The 25,412-nt window shown below is 33.9% G+C and overlaps 1 long non-coding RNA gene across 1 annotated transcript in view; it reads left to right on the forward strand.

Annotated features, from left to right (window-relative positions):
* The window catches only part of LOC135216393 (uncharacterized), a 35,349-nt gene extending 12,652 nt beyond the window's left edge, over positions 1-22,697 (forward strand). The window contains exons 2-3 of the long non-coding RNA XR_010314872.1: positions 22,063-22,207; positions 22,554-22,697. This is a non-coding gene — a long non-coding RNA (uncharacterized LOC135216393). The remainder of the gene's footprint in view (positions 1-22,062; positions 22,208-22,553) is intronic.
* Positions 22,698-25,412: the final 2,715 nt, after the last annotated feature.

Raw genomic sequence — 25,412 nt, forward strand, 5'->3', positions numbered from 1 at the left:
CATACATCGCATTGCTATTATAGTATTTTTCCTCGCTAACTGTAAATGTTTTTGCCAAATTTTCTTTTCTATCTTTCATATTAAGACAATCACTGGAATTCTTGTAGTGGAGGAAAAAAATAATGTGAACAGAGATAATAGCTATATCATAGCGAGATCGTACAAGAAAAGCTTTAGTCTAATCTCTCTCTCTCTCTCTCTCTCTCTCTCTCTCTCTCTCTCTCTCTCTCTCTCTGATCTTTATTACTGAATCCGTCAAGGAGGAGGCCATGACTCAGAATCTCAAGGATCAGGGAGAGATGAGCAAATGAGTTGATCCGGTTTCTCTCTCCTTCTTAACGTCTGAAAAGGCTTCCAAGTAAGGAACACGTTTTCACTTGATCCACAAAGGCCAGGGAAGTTTAGCGCTCGCTTAATGAGAATGGGTGACTCGTATGAGGGACGTTTAGTGAGGGAATGTCGTGGTGAGAGAGGAAGAGAGTTAAAAAGATAATTCTCGGATGATTAAGGGAGCTTTTATTTTTCCTCATGTCCATTTTCTCCCCTGCCCATAATTTACCCTTCTCCATTTTTACCCTGTATATTTTTATCCCTATCCTTTTTCCCCCCATCCATTTTTCCCCCTGTCCATAATTTACCCATCTCCATATATATACAGGGTAAAAAACCCTGTATATTTTTACCCCTATCCATTTTCCCCCCTGTCCATTTTCACCCTGTCCATTTTCATTCCCGTACATTTCACCCCCTGTCCATTTTTACCCCTATCCATTTTCCCCCTGTCCATTTCCCCCCGTCCATTTTTACCCCTATCCATTTTCCCCTGTCCATTTCCCCCGTCCATTTTACCCCTGTCCATTTTTTTTACCCCTTTGAATTTTTACCCCCTATTTTTCCATTTTTAACCCAACCCCTATCCATTTTTACCCCCTGTCCATTTTACCCCCTGTCCCATTTTACCCCCTGGTCCATTTTTATTTTTACCCTATCCATTTTTACCCCTATCCATTTTTACCCCTATCCATTTTTATCCCTATCCATTTTTACACCCTGTCCATTTTACCCCTATCCATTTTTATTTTTCCCCCTGCCCATTTTACCCCTATCCATTTTTACCCCCTGCCCATTTTACCCCTATCCATTTTTACCCCTTGCCCCTTTTACCCCTATCCATTTTTACCCCCTGCCCATTTTACCCCTATCCATTTTACCCCCTGGCCCATTTTACCCCCTATCAATTTTTTACCCCCTGCCCACATTTTTTACCCCTATCCATTTTTACCCCCTGCCCATTTTACCCCTATCCATTTTTACCCCCTGCCCATTTTACCCCTATCCATTTTTACCCTTATCCATTTTTACCCTTATCCATTTTTACAACCTCTCCATTTTTAACCCCTATCCTATTTTACCTCAATCTATTCTTCCCCCAATCCAATTTCCCCCGAATCCATTTGCCCTGTGATCCATTTTTGCCTTGTTCCATTTTTCCTCTGATCCATTTCTAACCCTATCCATTTTTACCGCAATCCATTTTCCCCGATCCATTTACCCCCGATTCTTTTTCCATCAACTACCATTTTTAAGACTATCCATTTTTCCCTCCCAGGATCCCTATTTTCCATGATCTATTTTTCCCCTATCCATTTTTTCCCATCCATTTTTCCCCAGATCCTTTTTTTACCCTGATCCGTTTTTCCCTTGATCCATTTTACCCCTGACCCACTTTTCCACCCTGTCCTGTTTTCCCCCGATTCCTTTTTACCCTGAATTATTTTTCCCCGATCTATTTTCCTCCCATCCATTTTTACTCTGATCCATTTTTCCCATGATCCATTTTTACTCCCGATCTCTTTTTCTCTGATCCATTTTTACCCAGATCCATTTTTTCACCCTCTCCATTTTTCCCCCTTTTTCCCCCCTATTCCATTTTTCCTCTGAACCTTTTTTACCTTTTTTTAACCTTCCCCAATCCATTCCTCCCAATCCCTTTTCCCCCCCCCCCCACCCCCCCCCCCCCCCCCCACTCCCACCCCAATCCATTTTTACCCAGATCTATCTAGCTATTTAGTAGCAATTTCAGTGTCACACCGTTTGTTTCTTTCCTCTTCTTTTAATGATAGGGTTTGTATACTATGTCACGAAGTGAACTTTTGAAGCAAGGGAGCATAACTTGTGCAAGATTTCTTCAGCCAACTTCCCATACATATTTGGTAGATCATGTATAGTGTAAAGGAGAGCATGGCATCCTCGATGACAAAAAAAAAAAAAAAAAAAAAAAAAAAAAACCTAGATCAATATTTGCTGGAGAGCTCAAATACAGGAGCCTTCCAAATAAATCTCTGGTATTCTTTAGCTCGACAACTGTCATCTCCCTTATCTGTAGCTTGCTGGCTACTGCTGAACAGGCATAATTTTTAATCTTCCTTATAGGTATTGCTTCTCAAACCTCTCACTATCTCTGAAATACTCGTCAAGACGTTTTAGGTGCCATTCCTCTCCCTTTTTCCAAAAATCCGAGGTCTTATGTATGTCTTCACTGACCTTGATACCAGTAGTTAAGTAGTAGCGATTATTGTCATTCCCTAGGTCAAAAGGTTTCATTGTTCTCTTGAAAGCACGAGTTAATCTTTTTAGACCTACATTATCATTACTAACACGTGATGGCTCCAGTGACAGTACTTCATATGGAAAGGGGGATCATCCATTTTGCTGTATATGACTGGTTGAAAGCAGAAATACCAGTAGATCTTGAAGTTACATTTGCATTGACAGTTTGTTCTAAGGTCATATCAACTGATGTTCTTGAAAATGTTTTTCTGGTTCTTCACTCACTAAGTTGAGGAGGTATTTAGTCATCCATCTTGCATAGTTTGGTCGATTGGTTACGAAAAATACAGGACAAATCTGTCCAAGGATGTATGTGAACATATCTAAATCATTTGTTCTCATTGATCTGTTGAATCTAAGAAACATTTCTACCAAATATATATAATTCATCCAAAACTTGGCCGCTGCTCCATGTTCACCATTCATCGTTGCTTTTCTTTATCCTTGGTAGCTCTTCATAAAGTTTTGATAAGAATCAGTAGCCTCTAGATTTTATATCAAATCAGTTGTCGGATCTTTGATAAGTTCCTGTAATGTTGTCATGAGCACATCAGGGATGGGTCCGGAAGTGGAGGATACTGAAGGCTGTAGCTAGGAGAGGATATAACTGCTTGGAATATGGAAAGTTATGTTAAGTCATTTAGCTTTTCATTTTATTGCATAACATAAACATTAGTATCATTGTTTATAACCGAAAATAACGAAGATATTGAGCTTCTAAATTTGATCATTTAATATCTGTCAAATTTAACTTTCAGCAACCTATTCCACTTTCATCCAAAAGCAAACCTTACCGATTACAGTGTTTTGCTGGAAATATGTGTGGGCTTCCCGATGCATCTAAGAGATATCTAATTGAAAGAGAGAAAGCCATTTGTAGATAGAATCGGCCAAAGCAAATAAACATTGTCATATAGATGATAATGTTAACAATCTCAGATATGCCATTTTTCAGCAGCAGTATGCACCAAAAAATCAAGATAAACCGCTCGAACAAATAAAAGAAATGAACCCAAGCGCGCTACCTCCCTGTTCTGATAAACAAAGCATTACATTGCAACTATTGCATTTATTTGGTGCCGTGCACACCCTGCAGATTCCTGTGTCTCACCACCAGAATGTCATGGCTGGCAATTGAAAGGGTACAAATAGCAGATGAACTGGTTTAGCTGTGAACAGGTTCCTCAAAATATAATTTTTGTTAGAAATGAATCCCTCCCAGCAAGATGAGGAAGATTAGGATTTAGAACTACATACAATGCTTTGTGAATCAGATGGGTATCATGATGACTTGGCGTAGTTAAGGTAAATGAATATAATTTAAATCAGGTTTTCGAAACTATCTTATCTTTATTATTTAGTGAAAATTATAAATAGTTTGTTGATGATTGGGATGTATATCTTCAAAATAAGGCTATTTTGATTGAAAATTTATGCAAATGATGATGATCATAATTGTGATATTGCCCATATAAATAGTACATTATTTGACAAAGTGTATAAAAGAATTTGAGAAAAAAATTTATTCAAGTAGAATATATTTTGTATAATTTGTAGGTTCGTTTATGATAAAATACAGACAAATGAGTACGCATTTTGGTCTTGTTCCATGATATTAACATGATTATGCAATCCAAAAATAAGAAAAGAATAAGATTTTGTATCCAACTCCAATAATTTCATATTCATTGCTGCAGTGATGCAATTATGTTTTACTATAGTTTAAGTTTTTCTTGATTATTAAGTAGTTTTAGTAAGTATTATCAGTAAATCTTTCAGTGAATTTTGGTTTCATTGATATATTTCCTCTATACAGAAAAATTATGGACAATATCTACTTGAGTTGAATTTAAATTTAATGAGAATACTGTCCTGAATAAATTGATATCGTATATGCGTTGATCAGATGAAAATTATACAAGTAATGGCCAGTTGAGCATCCCGTATGAAATACGTTTTTTACAGAGTTACAACATCAGTGGGTTTAGGGGCCCCACTCAGTCTGGAGCCTATTGGGAGATAACGCCGCAACCCCCATTGTAAGACGTTCAGCTCCATAAACTAGATGACATTTCCTATCAAAATCAACCTTCAACCCTTTTGGCGCTAAAAAGTCAAATAAATCGTTGTGGGCTCTCGGACTATTTCTATGGTTCCCTGAGTCTCTCGTTCCACAATCCGTCTTTTCCAGTTTAAGCCTCGCTTCAAAAATTCAGCTGAAACCAAAAAGACGAATTAACGTTTCCTTATATTTAATGGTGTAGTAAAATATTTTACTTTTCTTCCTTTTCCATTACAATGAGGTGTACGATTTTAGATAATTGGAAAAACATCAGTATCTTGATTATAGTAGAACAAATATTCAACTATTATTATGGTCCTTTGAGTACTTGTAATTAGGAAGTGTTAGTTTGGTAGTGTCAAATGTTTTTCGTTGTCAGTCCAGAGAACGATAGGATAAATTAGCAACAGCGATATAACTACATTGGGTGAAGAATTTGGTTATATAATAGTTAAATATAAGATAAAAGGAATAAAGACTTGAGTAGTTTACTTGGGCATTACATGATGAAGGGGGAAGTACTAATAGAAGGCAGCTCGTGATGGTAACGTGAATGTAATTAGATTAAGAAGAGAGTATGGAGTAAAAAGCATCTTAGAAGAACAAATGGTACTTGACAGTTTAAGTACAACTATGCTCAGAACTGATGCTACATGACTGCATAGGATTTCGTTCAAAATTCACTAACTGGCAGCCTAACATGCTCCAGATATATCTATTGTTTTAATGCGAAAACACGATTATTACATGCAATAAGGCCATAATATGTTCCATAAGAGTGAAATCTGTCATATATTTCAAAACTGCAAGAAAATGTCACGTACAGCCAAATTTCAGGAAAAACACATACGAAACATTTTCAAAACTTTCGTTCACTTATCGCTAATGCATTTGACCAAAGAGAAGTCGTCATCAAATTTTTTCGTTTTTTATACAACAATTGAATAAAAAAACGAAAAAATTTGTCATAGCAGAAATATTACTTCCAAAGCAACCATACAATTTTAAATGGTCCTATTTGATTGTATTTACGCCTCAACGCTGAAAAAATGTAAATATCTAAATACAAAAGTAGAATGCGCCCACTAATATCAACGTGTGAGTGGAGCGTGTGTGACACAGAGTGACGGTGCAACAACAACCACCTGGTGTAATACGTAGGTCTACAATGAGTAGTGACAATGAAATTGTCTTGAAAACATGTATTTTTTTATTTGTTAGGGGATATTTGGATTTTCATACAAATGAAATTATTTATGATATATTTCTTAACCACTCCTAAAATGATGGCTTACTAGCAAATATTCTTTTATCAGTGCCAAGATTTTATTCCTGGACCTAATTGTCTTAGATTTCTTAACTACACTTAGCATTCACGTCTCTATATTAACAATTTATGGCGAGAAAGCAAATGAGGTTATCAACACATTCCTGCAATTCAAGTTACCTTATGAAAGAATAAGATATACTCCAAAAGCGAGCAAAGCTTTTAAGAAAATAATATTTTAAGACAGTTGAAAAACATGTGTTCCATACGTCTTGTTATTAATACTAATAGATATTTCGGTTAATAGTCATGTTCTCCATATAATCAAAATCATCATCATCATCTTTTATCCCTCAAATAACAGGTAATCTCTACAAATAAATTCGTTAGTAGTAACAGATGACATCTCAGAAGGCTTAGATAATTTATTAGGCCTAAAAATAATTTTGCAACATACAGGCACCTTAAATAAAGCCTAAAACGTAAACATTCAACGGAAACTTGTTGTAAATGAGGTTATCTACTCAGTCTTGCACTTCAAGTTACCTTATGAAAGAATAAATTATACAAGCGAGCAGAAGAACTTTTAAGAAAAAAAATTTTTTTAAGCCAGTTAAAAAACGATAATTTTTTAGGCCTATAAATAATTTTGCAATATACAGGCAGCTTAAACTCAGCCTAAAACCTCAACAGTCAAAGGAAGTAGCTGTAATTCCTATTCCTATTTTTAAAATGTTTTTATTACTATTGAGCTCATTAGGTCTACTGTTATAATGCTGCAGAAGTAGTTATGTTGACCAGCCCGAGGAGCATGCTAAGTGCGCTGTCATTGCTGGCACCGCTAACCTTATCACACAGTACTTTGAACTAAGCAGCGTAGAAAAAAGATCAGTTCAAATCACACAGATTACGAATTATATCAATGCATCAAAGTCATCATATTTATATAACCAGGATGGAAATAGTGCTAGCTGTGAATTCGTAGTTTTCGCTATGTATAACATTAGAAAAAAAAAAGTTTAACACTACGTGGCAATGTCACGTTGAGTCTGAGAATCTGGACGATACTAAAGGACTAATGTCGCATTAAATTTGAGCGTCACTGTACATAAAGAGGGAAAGTAAAAGAATGGTCATTGGTTCGACAACTGAATGCAAGTTCACTGAGAAGAAATTTATTGAAAATGGCAGAAAATAAGTAATTGAAAAGTTATGCGCATCGCTGCAAAAAAGAAAAAAAAAAAAACTTATCTGAATTCCTGATGTAAATTGACCCTTCTTACTCTAATACCCATAACGTTTATATAGCCATAAACTTATATATAGACTGTCCGTCTATTTGTCATCATCATCATCAGCTGTTGCTAGTCCACTGCAGGACAAAGGCATCAGCCATGTCCTTCCAATCCAGTCTGTTTATGGTCTTTCTATGCCAGTCTATACCCGCAAATTTTCTTAGCACGTCATTCCACCGTCTTCTCTTCCTTACCCTGCTTCCTTTGCAGTCACTAAGGACCCATTCTGTTATTCTTTTTGTCCATTTATTATCTGACATTCACATTATATGTCCTGCCCTCGTCCATTTCTTTTTCTTACTTGTTGTTAGAATATCTTCTACTTTAGTTTGCTCTCGTATCTATGTTGCTCTTTTTCTGTCTCTCGGTGTTATTCCCATCATTATGATTTCCATAGCTCTTTGAGTTGTAACTAGCTTATGTTCCAGGGCTTTAGTAAGGCTCCCAGTGTTTCTGATGCATAAGTTAATACTGGTAGGACCATTTGATTAAATACTTTTCTTTTTAGAGAAAGTGGCGTTTTACTTTTCATAATCTCATTTTGTTTACCAAAAGCTCTCCATCCCATGCTTATCCTTCTTTTAATTTCGGTCTTGTCACGGGGAAACACTACTTACTGTCTTTCCTAAATACGTATATTCATTAACAATCTATAGATGTTTGTCCATAACCCTTATTTGCTGTCTCTCCATTTTCATTGAACATTATCTTAGTTTTACTAATATTTATTTTCAGTCCTACATTTCTGCTTTCTCTTTTCACGTCTTCTACCATCTTTTGTAATTCCTCCCGTGGTTCACTGAATAGAACTATGTCATCTGCAAATCTTACGTTGGTTAAGGCATTCCCCATTAATGTTAATTCCTACAGTCCAAATCTAAAAACTTCTCGGCACGCTGTGAATAATTTAGGAGAGATGGGGTCTCCCTGTCTAACTCCTTTCTCAATCGGAAATTTCTCACTATCTTGATGTAGTTTTAGGGTTGTTGTGCTAACTGTATAGATATCTTCAAGTATTCTAACATAAGATTCATCTGCTCCTTGCTTTTGAAGGGCTTTCATTACTGCTGACGTATTGAGCAAATCAAAAGCTTTTTCATAGTTTATAAATGCCATACATAGTGGTTTTGTCATATCCTGTTGATTTTTCATTTAGCTGGTTAATTACATGGATATGGTCAGTTGTAAAATACCCGCTTCTAAAACCTGCCTGCTCTCTTGGTTGATTAAAGTCTAGCTGTCTTTTTATTCGGCCTAATATGATCTTTTTAAATATTTTATGTATTACTGAGAGTAAACTTATTGGGAGGTAATTTTTCATGTCTTTTGTGTCTCCCTTTTTGTGAATTAATATAATGGTAAAGTTTTTCCAAGCTTTAGGTAAAGAGTATTCTTACAAAAACATTTTGTGTAAAACTCAGCGAGTTTTACTATTATGAAATCTCCTCCATCTATTATTAAATCAATTGTTAGGCCATCTTCTCCTGCAGCTTTGTTTCTTTTCATGCCTTTTAATGCTTGCTTTACTTCCCCTACTGTTACTTTTGGTACTGGCTCAGGTTTTTCATTATTTCTATCAAAGTTATTTCCTATGTCACTATTGTATAGCATTGTATGGAAGTCCTCAGCTATTTTTATCACTCCATCTCTTTTGTTGATAATATTTCCATTTTCATCCTATAAAGCAAATATCTATTGGCGCCCTGTTCCAAGTCTTCTTTTCATTAACTTGATGCTTCTTCCCTTCTTTAGTGTTTCCTCAATTTTGGTCTGATTGTGTTTACGAATATCTTGGGTTTTTAGTTTGTTTATTGTTTTGGATAATTCTGGTAGTTCTATTTCATCTCTTGGATTTTACCCTCATTTCCAATCGTTACTTAATAAGTTTTTGGTGTTTTCTGATAGTTTTCTTAGGAACTTTAGGAACTTTCCCACCTATCTTTGTGCTGATTCCAATATAAATTTTGATAAGTTACTATTCATTTCTTCTTTACTTGCTTCTATTTCATCATGTAGCTGGAAGTACCTATTTTGTATTGCAAAACTAAACTCTTCAGATTTGTCTCTTATTTGTATCAGCTGCCAAACGAAGGAACAACTAGCCATGTTTATTCAAATCTTAAACTCCCAATTGTTAAACAATAGCTACATGCGATTAAGAACATTATTTCGCCAAACATCAGAGTATCATCTAATATTTTTTCTCTCGTTTTTAACGCTTCCATTTCGTTCATGCGGATTACTGAAGAGGATTTCCAAAGGGGAAAGGAGAAATTGCATGAAGTCATCTTTCGCTCTCTTATCACTGCTGCTCTCCCATTTACCAGAGTTAGGAAATGAAACTGGAAATTGCTAAGAGCTCTTTATGCTATTTTCGTCGATTCTCTTCTCCTGTTAGTGGATCCCGAAAGGTCACCGCCAGGATTTGTGAGTTTATCTTGACTCATAAACGGGTTTCTTAGCAGTTGTTTTTATTTTCTGAAAACACAAAGCTGTTTACTCGCTGTTCTTATTTTCAAAATTAAATGCATTTTGTTGTGTGTATGATTAACACTATTTTACAATTAATATCTACTACAATTGTTTTAAGAAAGAAATATTGTCACTTGTTAAAGGTTATGCACAGTTAATAATAAAACATTAACGGTAGTCAACTTTACCTACAAATAAAAAACTCAAACCAAACTTATTATGGATAATTTCACTTTTATACACCACTTTTTCTCCGCATTTTGCACAACTGAAATAAAATCTAGCCATGACTTGAAATCTCTCTCTCTCTCTCTCTCTCTCTCTCTCTCTCTCTCTCTCTCTCTCTCTCTCTCTCTTTGTCCGTTCGGCTGTCTTATTCACTTCTGAAGAATGCGGCTTTTCGCAGTGTTTCAGTGCAAAGTAAAAATTATATACTTCTCTCAAAAGACTATTTTTACCCCTTGGATGCATTACTTAAAATATCATAGCGACTCCATTAAGCGCTATTCAGGAAAGCGTCTAATTTTTTCAATGTTTCTTCCATTTCTTAACAGCGAAAATCTTAAATTTTTTTTTTTTCCAGAGTTGATGAACTATTGTGCAGTCTCAAGCATTCTTCTCTGAAGGGCCATGCATGAAGTCAAGGGTTTATCGATTCTTTTTCACTATTTCTTATTTACTTACCCCTAACGTCGTTTTTTTAACGAAAGTTACTACTCCTCCCTTATAAGCAGATGCACTTTTTAAATGATGTGTATTTTAAGTTTTTAAAACTATATCTTTATATACTTAAGCAGCATAAAAATAATACCTGCCTGTATACCTATTGCCTCTAAAAATTATGACGAGTACATATCTATGTAATCAGGAGACCCTCTTTTAAATAAGTGGAGTTTAACATCATTGCTTCATTAGCTACATTTAATTTGCATAAAGTTTTTTTGATCCAGTGACTGGTTTTTCTCTAATACTGTATTCATCCAGTAACTTTCCTTTGTTAGATATTTTTCATAAATGAAGCGGTAAACATACGTTGATGGGAATTCTTTTAATGGGAAAAAAATACATTACTTCCAAGTAACCCATGTTTACTCATGTGCTCTGTATAATATAAATCCGAGGAGCACTACTTGGAATAATTTAATCGAGTGCAGATATAATATTTTCTTCTAAGTAGTATATATATAGTATATATATATATATATATATATATACATACATATATATATAGATATATATAGATATATATATATATATATATATATACACACACACACACACACACACACACACATATATATATATATATATATATATATATATATATATATATATATATATATATATATATATATAAGTATTCTGAATATTATAATATACTTATAGATTATGGTATAATTTACCTTCTAAGACTTTTGAATTTAGATGATTAAATAGTGTATAAGCAATATTTCACATCGCTTCGAACCAGCATTAAAGACAACAACAGTGAGTACACCCAGATACAAACAGCACCAGTCACCCTTATCCTTGCATGCACTCTGCCTCTCTGGATTCCAAGTCTCAACGTTTTTATGTCTCTTCCCCTCTATCTGTATAGAACTTTATAAAGCTTCTGCTCCTCCCTTCCAAAGCTATATAGGCTTCTTTCCAACCTGTATCTTTGAAATAATGATGAGACAACCTCAGGATACTGCGATACAATTTTTTTTTTTACCAATTTTTTCTTTTTGTCACTTTTTTATGCGTCCATCTTGTACACGATATTATCCCATCTTAAAGCGATAAAAGTTTACAAATTAATCTAACATTATGTACTCTCCCACGTTGTAGTTGTCGACCAATGCATAAGACGGAGAGAGAGAGAGAGAGAGAGAGAGAGAGAGAGAGAGAGATAGTACTCTTAAAGTTACGATCTTTGAATGCGTTCGGTATTCCTCCCCTTGCGAGATATTCGTGTTTGCTACTTTGCCCCATTTATCCAGGCTTTAACGTGATATTCGGTTTTCCAAGGCAAAGCTTTCAAAAACAGGTATAAGTTGAAACACTGGCTAAGTATATTTTAAAGTCCCTTAAAAAGATATTTTCCTGCATAGCATGAATTCGAGGAGACAACCTTCCTATTCTTATTCATTTACTACACTCACATACGCACAAACGCATATATTTATACACACACACACACACAGATATATATATATATATATATATATATATATATATATATATATATATATATATATATATATATATATATATATATAGTGACCATGAACAAATTCTTATTTAAAAGATAATATATTTGTAACAATACTTATACTTTTGATACATGTTTTGTGTTAGTATATCACAGTAAAAATAAAGCTACCTTGAATGGGTAAACTTCCTCAAGACAAAACGAATTCATATATCAACAACAATATGGAGTAAAATGCTGAACACTACGTAAGGAAAGCATACTTGAGAGTGCAATCGACAGATACTGTATTTCATCGCTGTCCGTATCGGATTCAATTCTTTGCAGATCGGAATTGGAAGTATTTTCTGTCAGGGTAACTTGCATCAATACAATGTTGTTGGTTGAAGTAATACATGGGTTTGTTTCATAGAGAGTATTCAGATGGAAAATAAGAATGAATTAGGTATATACAGCAAAGGAAATAAAAATTCTTTTTTTCTTGTGAAATATTCCCTCGTCAATCATTTTTTATGTTTACAGAGTTTTCATCATTTCAATATTCTATTCAACTTGAAACGACTCTTTTCCTGATCACTAACATTTTAAGTACGATCATTTGATGCCTTTGCTATTGTCGACTGATGTTTACCGTTTTTGCTTCTTTATAATATAAAGAAAGACACTTAATTTAGAAAAAATATATAAGATATTAATGGGCTTTTATATGGAAGTAGAGACTGTATCTTGCGAGTTGACCCTCTTTTAAACAAGTCTTATAAAAAGGATTGCTGCATCAGCTCCATTAATTTTGTATAGAGTCTTCTCTATTTTCCTTATCAAGGATTTCTCAGTGTTGCTAAAACAGGCAAGCAACGAGACAAAGGGGATCGTCCAATCCGGTAGTCATATTGAATTATAATTATTACTGCAGCAATAAAGATAATTCAATATGACTCTACCAGATTTGACGATCCCCTTTGCGTCGTTGCTTGCCAGTTTTAGCAACACTGCGAAATCCTTGATAAGGAAAATAGAAAAGACTCTATACAAAATTAATGGAGCTGATGCAGCAATCCTTTTTAATAAGAAATAGAGATTACCAATAACGCGTTGTGTCCCTCAACAATTTATTTCGGTCTGTAGAATTGAATTCGGTCGGGAAATAATGTAATGAGACGAGTAGAGTAGATTTATATAATTTAATCTAAAAGTTATATAGCTATCCTAAACCTATATAAAGAATTTGTTTGTTTCCCCCCTGTCTCTCATACTCTTTCTCTCCGTATATATATACATACATATGTACGTATATATATATATATATATATATATATATATATATATATATATATATATATATATATATTTTATATACATACACACACACACACACACACACACACATATATATATATATATATATATATATATATATATATATATATATATATATATAAGGAGAGAAAGAAAGAGTATGAGAGACAGGGGGAAACAAACAAATCTTTAAATAGGTTAGGATAGCAAGATAAATTTTAGCTTAAATTGTATAAATCTACTCTACTCGTCTCATTTCATTATTTCCTGACCGAATTCTACAGACCGAAATAAAACAGGGATTTCCTTTCAGCACATGCAGATAAAGTGAACAAACACCTATAGAGAGAGAGAGAGAGAGAGAGAGAGAGAGAGAGAGAGAGAGAGAATAACATTACTCCTAAAAAATCGCTGTATCTAATTAGCCTGATTATCATTGTCTTTGACGCCAGTGAAAATTGCAATCATCAGAGTAAAAAAAAAAAAAAAAAAACCTTCATAGGACACAAAAGTTTGGGGATGGGATGAGTAGGGTCCCGTAAGGAGAGGCATGAGTTAAGTTAAGTATATCTTAGTTTTACCAGACCACTGAGCTGATTAACAGCTCTCCTAGGGCTGGCCCAAAGGATTAGATATTTTTACGTGGCTAGTAACCAATTGGTAACCTAGTAACAGGACCTACATCTTATTGTGGGATCTGAACCACACTGTATCAAGAAATGAATTTCTATCAATAGAAATAAATTCCTCTGATTCCGCGTTGGTAGACCCGGAACCGAACTTCGGACCACCGGATTGGCAGCCGAGCGCGAAAACCACTCGTCCAGCGAGGAACTGTAAGGAGCGGCATACAAGCAACAGATCATATGAAAGGAAAAATCTCTATCGTTAAATTGCAATTCATTTATGCATTGTTCTTGGAAAAAAAAAGTGTATTAGCTTATGAGATAAAAGTTTCTATTGAGCAGAGTAAGAAAATAAAATCTATATACTGAGAAAATGAAAAACAGGACGTTTGGCTTTTATAATCTTTTTATAGGGGTTCTGTTTGACATACAAATTATACATACATATATATAATATATATATATATATATATATATATATATATAGAGTATATATATATTGTATAATTTGTTTGTCAAACAGAACCCCTATGAAATGAAGATTATGAAAGCCAAACGTCCTGTTTTTCATTTTCTCAGTATATAGATTTTATTTTCTTACTTTGCTCAATAGATACTTGTATCTCATAAGCTAATACACTTTTGTTTTCCAAGGACAATGCATAAACGAATTGCAATTTAACAATAGAGATTTTTCTTTCAGGTGATCTTTTGCTTTTGTGCCTTTCCTTACGGGACCCTACTCATCCCAACCCCAAACTTTTGTGTCCTATGATGGCGAATGTTTTTTTGTTTTTTGTTTTACTCTGATGATTGCAATTTTCACAGGCATCAAAGACAATGATAATCAGGCTAATTAGATACAACGATTTTTTAAAAGTAACATGTTATTTTCTCTCTCTCTCTCTCTCTCTCTCTCTCTCTCTCTACTTCATCTCCTCTCTCCTCATCTCGTCTCTCTACTCTGTCTGTCTTCTGTCTGTCCTCTGTCTCCTCTCTCCTCTCAAGCAATTTCTTCAGTTAATCGAAAATTTGTTTGTCAATTTGAATTAAAAAGAAAAATTGGAAAAACGAAAATCTAATTTGAATTAATGAAAATAATGTAAGTAAGAATAATTGAATTATTTTAGTTATTTGATAATGTTTTTTGACCCGTGCTAAAATAACTAAAATTACCAGGCTACTGTCAATAAAATGAGTTGCCGCTGGTGAAATATTGGAGGAAATTGATTACGTAGTTAATTAGCGTTTTTCTCATGCCTGTCATTTGAGATTATGGGGAAGTGGTCCGGCCATTGTCATTTTGGCATTTTACTGCATTATGTTAAAATACAAAATTGAGATTTAAAGATATTCATAATCTAATGCTTACTTTTGTTTGTCATGATAGCTTGGAAAAATATTCTTTTTATGTGGTTCTGATATCGCTCTTTGTTTTAACTGTTTCACAAAGATGCGCATTGACACTTTTATAAATCTTAACTAAAATAAAAATTGTTTTATGTTTACCGAGGTTTTTCAAAATTTCAATTTTACCTTAAATAAAATTCAATGGCGGAGAGGAAAGTAGGAGGGGACAGAGCTAGAGAGATCATGAGAGAGAGGAGATGGACGAGTACTCGAAGAGAGAGAGACGAGTAAGGTGAGAGAACCTCACTAAAGAACATTTTTTGGACCATTTAATTTTGTGGGCAAACTTACATTCCTTAAATTTGTAAACAATTTTAATTGGGCATTTTTAGCAGCAAATGAGAAATCCATGTTCCGAAAATGTTGGATTAAAATGCTTATCTCCATACAGGAGACAAAGAGAGCGCATTGAAATATTTCCAGAAATGTTAATGTTGTCAGGAATATTCATTTTCACACGAACACAAAATCCATTTCATTTCAACCGCTTTAGGTCGAATGTGGAGGCTGATATAATAGGCTTGTTTGCTGCTGTTAGCTTAAGCCTGTTGAAATGCTGGAAAACCGTAATCATTAGTTTTTACAATTAGTTTTTCTCAATATAAGTAGAATGAAGTAACATGGTTGAGTTTTGGGTTTATTTCAAAACCTAACTTGACCATTGTAGGAGTTCGAACATACCTATTCCAAAAATTCACGGACAAAATGTCAGTATTGAAAGCGTTTTAAAGCCGAGGGGACACCCCTATATATTATACTCTTACCGAAAAAACCAACTTTTCCGTAAGTAGAATTGAACGTTGGATTACTTCCTTCTTGATCAATTAACACTCACATGTGGGTCTACGGAGTATACGTCCCTACCTATTCACCACGTGTTTCCAGTTTGTTTTTTTTTACTTTAGTTGATGGGGTTTGGGATTATATATATGTATATATTTATATTATAAGTATATATTCTATATAGATAATATAATATATATATATATAAATAGTACATATAACAACACAATCACCACAACACCACACCCACACTATATATATATAATATTAAGAATATAATATATTATATATATATTATATATAATATATAAGTATTATAATAGAATATATTATATCTATAACATTAAATATAGAATACATAGATTACTTAATTAGATAATTTATTTATCTTATGTACATTATATAGATATATATATATACTTATATAATAAAAAAAAAAAAAAAAAAAAAAATTTACTTACTTGATACTAGTATAAGATACAAGGATTATGATATCTATATCTTAGTATATATATAATATTATATTATTATATAGCATATAGATATATATATGATACTCATATAGTATCTATATATAATGGCTCTCTAATAGAATATTCATAATATTATATAGATATAGATTATATTATATCAATACATATGCATAAGCCGCTAACTTGTTCTGAAAACCATACTGATATCTTTACATGGTACCGAGTATAATTCCTACCCGATTTCAGTAGCCTTAAAGTGGAAAGGGAAAACGGCCAGCGAAAGAAATCCTTCCTTTCCAATTAAGTTCGATCAAATGTAAAAATCCGGCATCACTGACCAGTCCAGCTTTAAAACGTTTGAGTGTTTCCTCCTTCATTTGCTATCTGGAGGCTTTAAACAACTGAACGTTTTCCTTTACTATTTAGATTCTTACTACGGTCAGAATGGGTTCTACGTTCGGGGTAAAGGGATAATGAATGGGATGGTTGATGGGATGCTGAGGGGATATTATAATAGGACTGGGGATGGGTGACATGGATGGAAGGGGGAAATGGAGCGGTAGCGGGGGAGGTTAAGTGGTGCTCGATGACTGCAAATATTCGTCAAAGGTTAATGGATATTGCGTCGCAGGTGCGCTGTGTCAACTCAAAGCTCATTCAATTTAGTGGCCATTTTTTCAGTTTATTTTGCCACACGCTTCCCGTGTTTTATCGACAGGGTAGGGATTTCATTGTTGTTTTATACATATGAAAGAAAACTCTTTCATTGTTTTGGGAAATAAGTAATACGTTTTTTTCTACCATCGGTATCGTTCCTACATTGTCCATTTCATTGCACGTAAACAGAGTTTATTACAAATACTTATAAAGAATTAACAAAATTATTGTTGTTTTTATCTCAGTAAAATGAAGGAAAGCTAAATATCCTAATAATTAAATTCTTTTACATATGACAATACTCGTCTCAGATCTTCACTTGTGAATAATTCATCAACAGGTGATGATTTTACAAGAACCTTGGCTCAGTAATACTTAATGGTTCATACTGTTTTCTGGAGAGATTTACATCCTAAAAATCTTGTCTGTTGTGTTTCATATTTTTTACAGCAAACTTTGTGATTAATTCAAGTTGTTACATTAGCCATGCAGATTATAATCTCCTCATTGCAAAAGTGCTGATCTGTTACACACACACACACACACACACACACACGCGCGCGCGTTCTTTCTTTTATCCATTTATTTAGCGCCGACGTTTCGTATCAGCTTGATACATTTTCAAGGCTGAAATTGCGATTACACATCAATTGCGTATAAGCAGTAAAAAGTCCGGATTTCCTCTCATCAAGGAATTAGCTACAGCGGTGGCCACAGCCGGATGGATATACATCAATGAGGAGTAATAAGACATGAAGAACTTGCTAAAAGGGGTCAATTTATTCCCGACGTTTCGTTATGTCTACATTACATAAAATAAATTACAATAAAGCTAAGAATTTAAAATCTAAAAATAAAAGTTGCACAATGATTACAAACTTGAAATATTGAAAAAGAACAATTTAAAGGGAACCTTTAAAAAACACAAAACGTAAAATAAACAGGAAAAAAAAAACAAAAAAATTAAAATTAATGTAAAAAAAATAATAAAAAACCCACAAAATTAAGAAGAAATATTCAAAAGTTAAGCAAAACTGGACCAACCTATTCAGTTGCCATGTCAAGACAGGAGATAAAAGATAAAACTAAGAGAGGCACAGTGTGCCAGCAGAGGTTTGGACTGTTCGACAAGGGGACGAATAGTTTGATAATTGACGATTCTAAAATTGTCAAATCGGGGCTGTTGGAAGCTCGTCCTACAACTGTAAAAGTCCTATTTTCAATGGGGTTTTGCATATTTTAGAACGATTTGTAATATTAGAAAAACTCTGGGTTGCAATTTTGCTGCCTGTCTATAGCTTACTCCACGATGTGAATCTATGCGTATCTTCAGAAGCCTCCTGGTGGATCCAATATAAGTTCCTAATTTACATTTAGGACAATTATTGCTATACACACACCCGGAGGACATATAAGGGCACGAAAGATCTTTAAATTTATATAATATATATATATATATATATTTATATATATATATATATATATATATATATATATATATATATATATATAAATAGTATATATATATATATATATATATATATTTACATTATATATATATATATATATATATATATATATATATATATATATATATATATATATATATATATAATATATATATATAGGCAGGAGAAAGGGCGCAGGAACATATACACATCCATTTGATACATTTATTGTCAACGCGTTTCTTGACCCATGGTCACATCATCAGGAAACATCATATAAAAAGGAATCCGAGCACATGATTAAAAGAAACATATACAAAGCATAAGAAAAAACTTTAAAATGGAAACTAAGTTAAAACTTAAAATACTGGAATTACACTTAAATACATTTACACATTAAAAACCAAGAAAGCATTAAAATGATCCTTAAAAACTAAACTCAATAAAAGAAAAAATAAAGGTAAAAACGAACTTAAAATGAAGAGCAAGGCGCACCTCTCAAAATGACAGAGACAAACGCAACTAAAAGAATACACAAGAACAGAAAAAGAAGGCGGACAAAATAAACAAACAAGCTAGTTATGCTATGAACAAGGGCAACAGCCGATGATTGGCAATTTAACGTAGGTACAATTTCTCTTTATTAGCAGACTTTCCAAGAGAAGCAGTTCTCCAGGTTCCTTGGACTTGGCCAATTATTTTAAAGTTGTCATATTTGATCGATGTCTTGCAACTTCTAGCGTGCGATCTTATATTGGAAAGTTCGGGATTAGACAATCTGCAGCCCGTACGATAAACTCACGCCCATGTGAGAATCGGCCCTGATCTTGAGGAGACGCCGAGTCGAACCAACGTAATTCCCGGAACTACATGGTTCGACTCGGCGTCTCCTCAAGGTCAGGGCCGATTCTCACATGGGCGTGAGTTATCGTACGGGCTGCAGATTGTCTAATCCCGAACTTTCCAATATAAGATCGCACGCTAGAAGTTGCAAGACATCGATCAAATATGACAACTTTAAAATAATGGCCAAGTCAAGGAACCTGGAGAAGCTGCTTCTTGGAAAGTCTGCTAAGAAAGAGAATTGTACTACGTTAATTGCCAATCATCGGCTGTTCCCTTGTTCATAGCATAAACATAGCTGTTGTTTATATTGTCCGCCTTCTTTTTCTGTTATTGTGTATTCTTTTAGCGTTGTCTCTGTCATTTTGAGAGGTGCGCCTTGCGCTTCATTGTAAGCTCGTTTACCTTATTTTTTTTTTTCTTTTATTGAGTTTAGTTTTTTTAAGGATCATCATTTAAGCTTTCTTGGTTTTTAATGTGTAAATGTATTAAGTGTGATTCAGTATTTAAGTTTAACTTAGTTTCCATTTCCTTTAAGTTTTCTTATGCTTGTATATGTTCTTTTAAATTATGTGTTCGGATTCCTTTTATAAAGATGTCCTGATGATGTGACCATGGGTCAAGAAACGCGTTGACAATAAATGTATCAAATGGATGCTGTATATTGTTCCTGCGCCCTTCTCCTGCCTACTATAGTACCCTTTGATGATGTGGATTATATATCGATATATATATAATATATATATATATATATATATATATATATATATATATATATGTGTGTGTGTGTGTGTGTGTGTGTGTGTGGTACCATATATACACAATTATATACAAAAAGCACTATTATAAAAGCAGTAATTTTTCAGTTCTTAATGTTCCTGCTACGATTACCGCAGAGATATTTTTCCTCTTTTACAAAATATATTATTGGAATTTCAATGTCGAATTTCCCGACCCCCGCCTTCCACTTCCATACTATTTATGGCTCCGAAGAAGAAAGGAAAAAGTTCCTAATTCATTCTCCTTGGATCTCCAAAGGATTTTTTAGGATTCTTGTTCATTATCTATCTATCATATCTATCTATCTATCTATCTATCTATCTATCTATCTATCTATCTATAATATATATATAACATATAGATATAATATATACTATATATATATATATATATATATTATATATATATATAATTCTCATTACTTTATTTCCACTTGTTAGTCTGAATAATTAAAAGTGTATCTTTTTGTCATTTTCGAATGATTTCATTTGTTTATTGCTACCCATATTATTACTTTTTTTTTGGCAGTATCAGCTTATTCATTACTGCAGGTTGCCTCGGTTTTGATTAGCCATGTTTTATTGTTTAAAGTTTTGACTGGATCGTACGCACCAAAGTATGAATTAATAACTTTGTAAAATGTACAAAATATTGGCATGGGAAACAATTACTGGAACTTGAATGCTCACCCATTTATTTGATCACTGACGACTGCTATTGAATTTCAGCAATGCTAATGAAATTCGTTTCGTATATATAATTATCATACCAACAAACGCAAGGCCCTTGAATGTAAATTCGAATGAAAAAAGTTCGTTTCATTTCTGTTTCATTAAGAAGACTCTAAAGGTAGACAATGTACCAAGAATTGTCTTAATTAGGTTTTTCAGTTTTACTTACTCCTGTTTATTTTGGGGGGCGGGGGAGGGGGGCGGGGCTTAGTTTCAGCTATGGAAGCACTACATTGTACTGTTATTGTAATTTGCAGCATTGTGAATAGTTATCTTTGTCTTTATTTCTTTCCTTTTTTATGCAAAATAGAATGGATAAAGTTCAGTAAGAAAAGCGGATATGCCTCTGTATCGCGCATTTTTGAAACAGAAATATTGTTGAACGTAAATGGGACTCAAACCTAGGGACGATGCAGCTCTGCCAACTCTATAATACTGGCTGTATTTTCATCAATAATCAGTTTCAGGCAGGGGAAAAATACGACTATTATTGTCAAGATGGCTAAGGAGAATAGGACGCTGCAACTGACTTTGATGCCCAAAGCGTTTTTATTACTTTCCTGGATAATTTTTGCTGTTCTGAGTTCGGATGATTATTATAATATACCTATATCCTAAATTACAACCCTCACTTGGAATTATGTCTTGAAATTGCGTTAGTTCCAAAGGCTATTGTATTTAGGTCAAGACACCAGGGACCCTATGGTTGCAAAACAAACAGAATTACCAATTCTATTCTGTAAAATAGCTAATTAATTCCCTTTCAGGAATTGAAAGCTAATTAGATTGTTTAATTAGTTGTTAATTTTTTTTCTGGAATTAGCTGCTCTACAGCCATTGGAACCCTTCCTTTTTCATGCACGTTATTAGTTGATAAATTTGATATTATTTCGTACATCCGTTAATTTTGTTCACTTTGCCATTGTTTCTTATATCTCGGCCTATTATCGATGCTTTACTTGACATTTTCATTACCGGATGATTTTTTAGTGCACCGGAAAGTTTAATAGAATTTTGCTGAACTTTGTTCTTGTTTGTTTGTGATGCATATGTTATTTATTTATTTATCTATTTTCTTACACTTGCGCTGATATAATGATATATCGTTTCAGATCGATCGCTATATTCTTATCCGCTCAGTGCAAGGACAAGCATAGTTGACTGGAACGAGTCCCCTACTGTTTTCATGTGTCTTCAAAGACGCTGGAAATGCAGTAATTTATAAGATATACTTCAAAGTCTTAGGAAGACAAGGAGGTAAAACTAATCAATTTGTAAACAAGAATTTTAGTGTACCGGAAAGAGAAAGATTCGAAGATAACAGTTGTTTCTGAATTGCCATTGAAGTATTTTCTGTTTTTTAATGATAGTAAATTTAACATTACCGTGAATTAGTACTGAAGTTATTTTATATCATCTGCTAAGAGAAAGATTACTGTTTATTTGTTTCTGTAGATAAACAAGACGCTATTTCTTACCAGGTATTGTAAAATAATTTAAAATTCTGCTTAAGTCAGTATGAAATAAAATATTATTCGTGACAGAATTTCCGGAAAAACTCATAAGTTGAAAAAAAATAAAATAACCGAGCCCTAATTTGCAGGAAGTTGCCCAGAAAGTGCGGGTTCCATTAAGGCTGGGAGCAGAGCAAATATACTAAAATACTTAGGCACTGACGTTGGTTGGAAACGGGAGATAGGACAGAGAAGTGATGTGCCATCAGCGGATGTTTGCCCTCCTCTCCGACAAAAAGGTAAGAGACGAAGAAGACTTTTCTTTTTTACCTGCAAATGATTTATTTCTTCGATAACTGGCTGAAGTATAAAGATGCATGTGTATCATTAATGTTAGATTTCGCATGTGTGAAGTATTAACACTTGGAATCACAAAACACACACACACACATATACATAAACACACACACACACACACACACATATATATATATATATATAGATATATATACCATATATATATATATATATATGATAGATTGACCGCCTACATTATCAAGGAAAAATCCATGAATATTACTCATCCGTACAAGTATAATTCAGGTTTTCTTGGTTTTATCAACAAGATAACGAGAATAACGAATTAGCAAGCAACTAGAGTTTTAAAGTTAAAGTAGCGACTCTGAAGTCATAAAGAAAAAGAGTGCTTGGTCTGGATAGACTCGTATGATGCTTGTGGTTCTATATGTATGTATGTGTGATTTCTGACTAAGATTGGAGACCTAAGAAATAGGACAGGAACTATTACTTAAGTATTTACACTTCAAATTCAATATTACCTGAAGCAAGAGTATCGAGGTATTGTTAAGGATCCGAGAACGTAAGATTTTTTAGTTACTCCGTCTTATTATTGATATTATGACAAATTCTTAATACTTAATGCATGTGTTTCTATGTGCAAATATAACTGATTCGTGGATAAGAATGGACATCTGATAATTATGACACGACTGTGAGTTACAAATATTCCCAGTTCACATTCAGTACCCATAGTAGTAAACGTAACCGGAATTTGTAAAAAAAAAAAAAAAAAAATGAGGTATGGTGCTTCTGCCACTTCAACCGTATTATTTTGGTTAATATAAACTTTCAAATACCCAAAGCATAAGTTTCTGTGTGCAAATATAATAATATAATAGTGGATGTCTGAGAAATATGACAAGGTTACGACATGAAAATGTTGCCTGTTGTGATTCAATACTTACTGAAGAAAGAATTTCCGGATAGCATAACGAAATTTTTATTTCATCATGTTATTTTATCATTTCATATATTTTAGAGATTTAATGTACTATATGCTTCTGTGTGCAAATATAATATCAGATTCCCGAAAGAGAATAGACCTATAAGAAATATGACACGCCTATGACTTATAAATATTCGACAACAACACCCCAGCGACGCGACGGGGCATAACTTAGGCGAAACTGTTTCATCAGACCGCCGGAGGCTCTTCTTTTTTCAGCCTCGCTTATTTACTGCGCTTCGATGAGCCAGAATTTCTTTAGCGCTTTCCCTTACGATTTTCGGGAAACATATGTTCTCGCTCCGGGCGGAGCGGGTCAAAAGTGACGACTATTGGATTTCAGGGCAACGTTCTCACGGTGCGTTGTTAATTTCTCATTTTCGGCAAGGCTAGATATGTTGGTGATGTTGCATGTGGTAGGTAATATTTTCTTTTTCATTTTTATACCTTTTATTCCTTTAATTAAGGAAAAAAGATAAAGAATTTCTATATCTTTAATAGATTTTTCTATTATAATAAAAGCGCTTGCTGTCTGATAAAATTACAAATACGAAATGAAAATTGATATATGTGTATTTAGAGAGATCGAATGTCGAATTCGGTGGATACTGATTCTGGGGCAAGACTTTCAGAGGAATGCAAGTAATTTGAATATTTATGCAAGACTCGGTAACTGCAGAACATATACCCAAGTTCTTGGGCTTGATACATGAATGGCAGTGTAAATTCATTGTCTAATATAAACAATAAATCTATGAGAGGTAAATCTACCGCTCAGTATCCATTCTCAATTTTGACTCATGATCAAGTCCATGAGAAGATTTAGGAAGTCGGGGGTGATAAATGGCAAAAAAAAAGAAGCTTTAAAAGCATAGGCTGTAACTATACCAGAAGTGGCATGGCTGTTACATGAATAAGAAGATAAACATGCACTGAACGAAGATGGTGGCCTGCACCACGAACAAATGCCAAGTATACAGAAAGCATTTCCTTTCACTTAATAAGAATTTGGCGAATACTGTTGAAGATCTTGACGACGCTTTCTCAGAGAATGGAACACCCGTGTTAACATTGGTTATTGAGGTTATTGCAACAATAAACGACAGAGGATGAAATGCCAAACACTACCAAAGATAACGTGACATTATAAAATGACACAATAAAAAACGAAAAAAACTTCATGTTGTGTTGAAGTTCAATGTCACGAACAAAGTCTGCAGCTACAGTATCCAGGCTCAAAGAGAAGTTCGGCTCGTCTTCAAATGTTACTTTTTATGCAAAGCAAGAGCTGGAGATCTGGATTCATGTATCTAAACAAGAAAAAAATGATATTAAATAATTCAATGCTTCAAACAACTAAATCAAAGTTGGTAGACATAGTCAGACGTGAAAATCGTTGATGGCGAAACCCTCGTACTTTATCTTTAGCTAAACAAGTTAGACTACAATCAAGAGAAATTGGGAATATGCCCAACAAATTTATTTCGGTCTTACGTCGCATAAACGATATTAGATATGGTATGAATAAATCTCGTTCGGGATATATATCCGAATGAAAGGCAGATATAAGTAAGCAAAGGATTATTGCTGGTAGAGATCAGTTATGGATTGCTAGCAGCAAGTCCATTCCCGGCGAGAGGAAGAACTTTCCCGGTGTTGATGCAAAATGTAACTTGTTTTCCCATCAAGCAGTTGTTCTATG

The sequence above is a fragment of the Macrobrachium nipponense genome, chromosome 6 (assembly GCF_015104395.2).
Source record: "Macrobrachium nipponense isolate FS-2020 chromosome 6, ASM1510439v2, whole genome shotgun sequence".
Taxonomy (NCBI): domain Eukaryota; kingdom Metazoa; phylum Arthropoda; class Malacostraca; order Decapoda; family Palaemonidae; genus Macrobrachium; species Macrobrachium nipponense.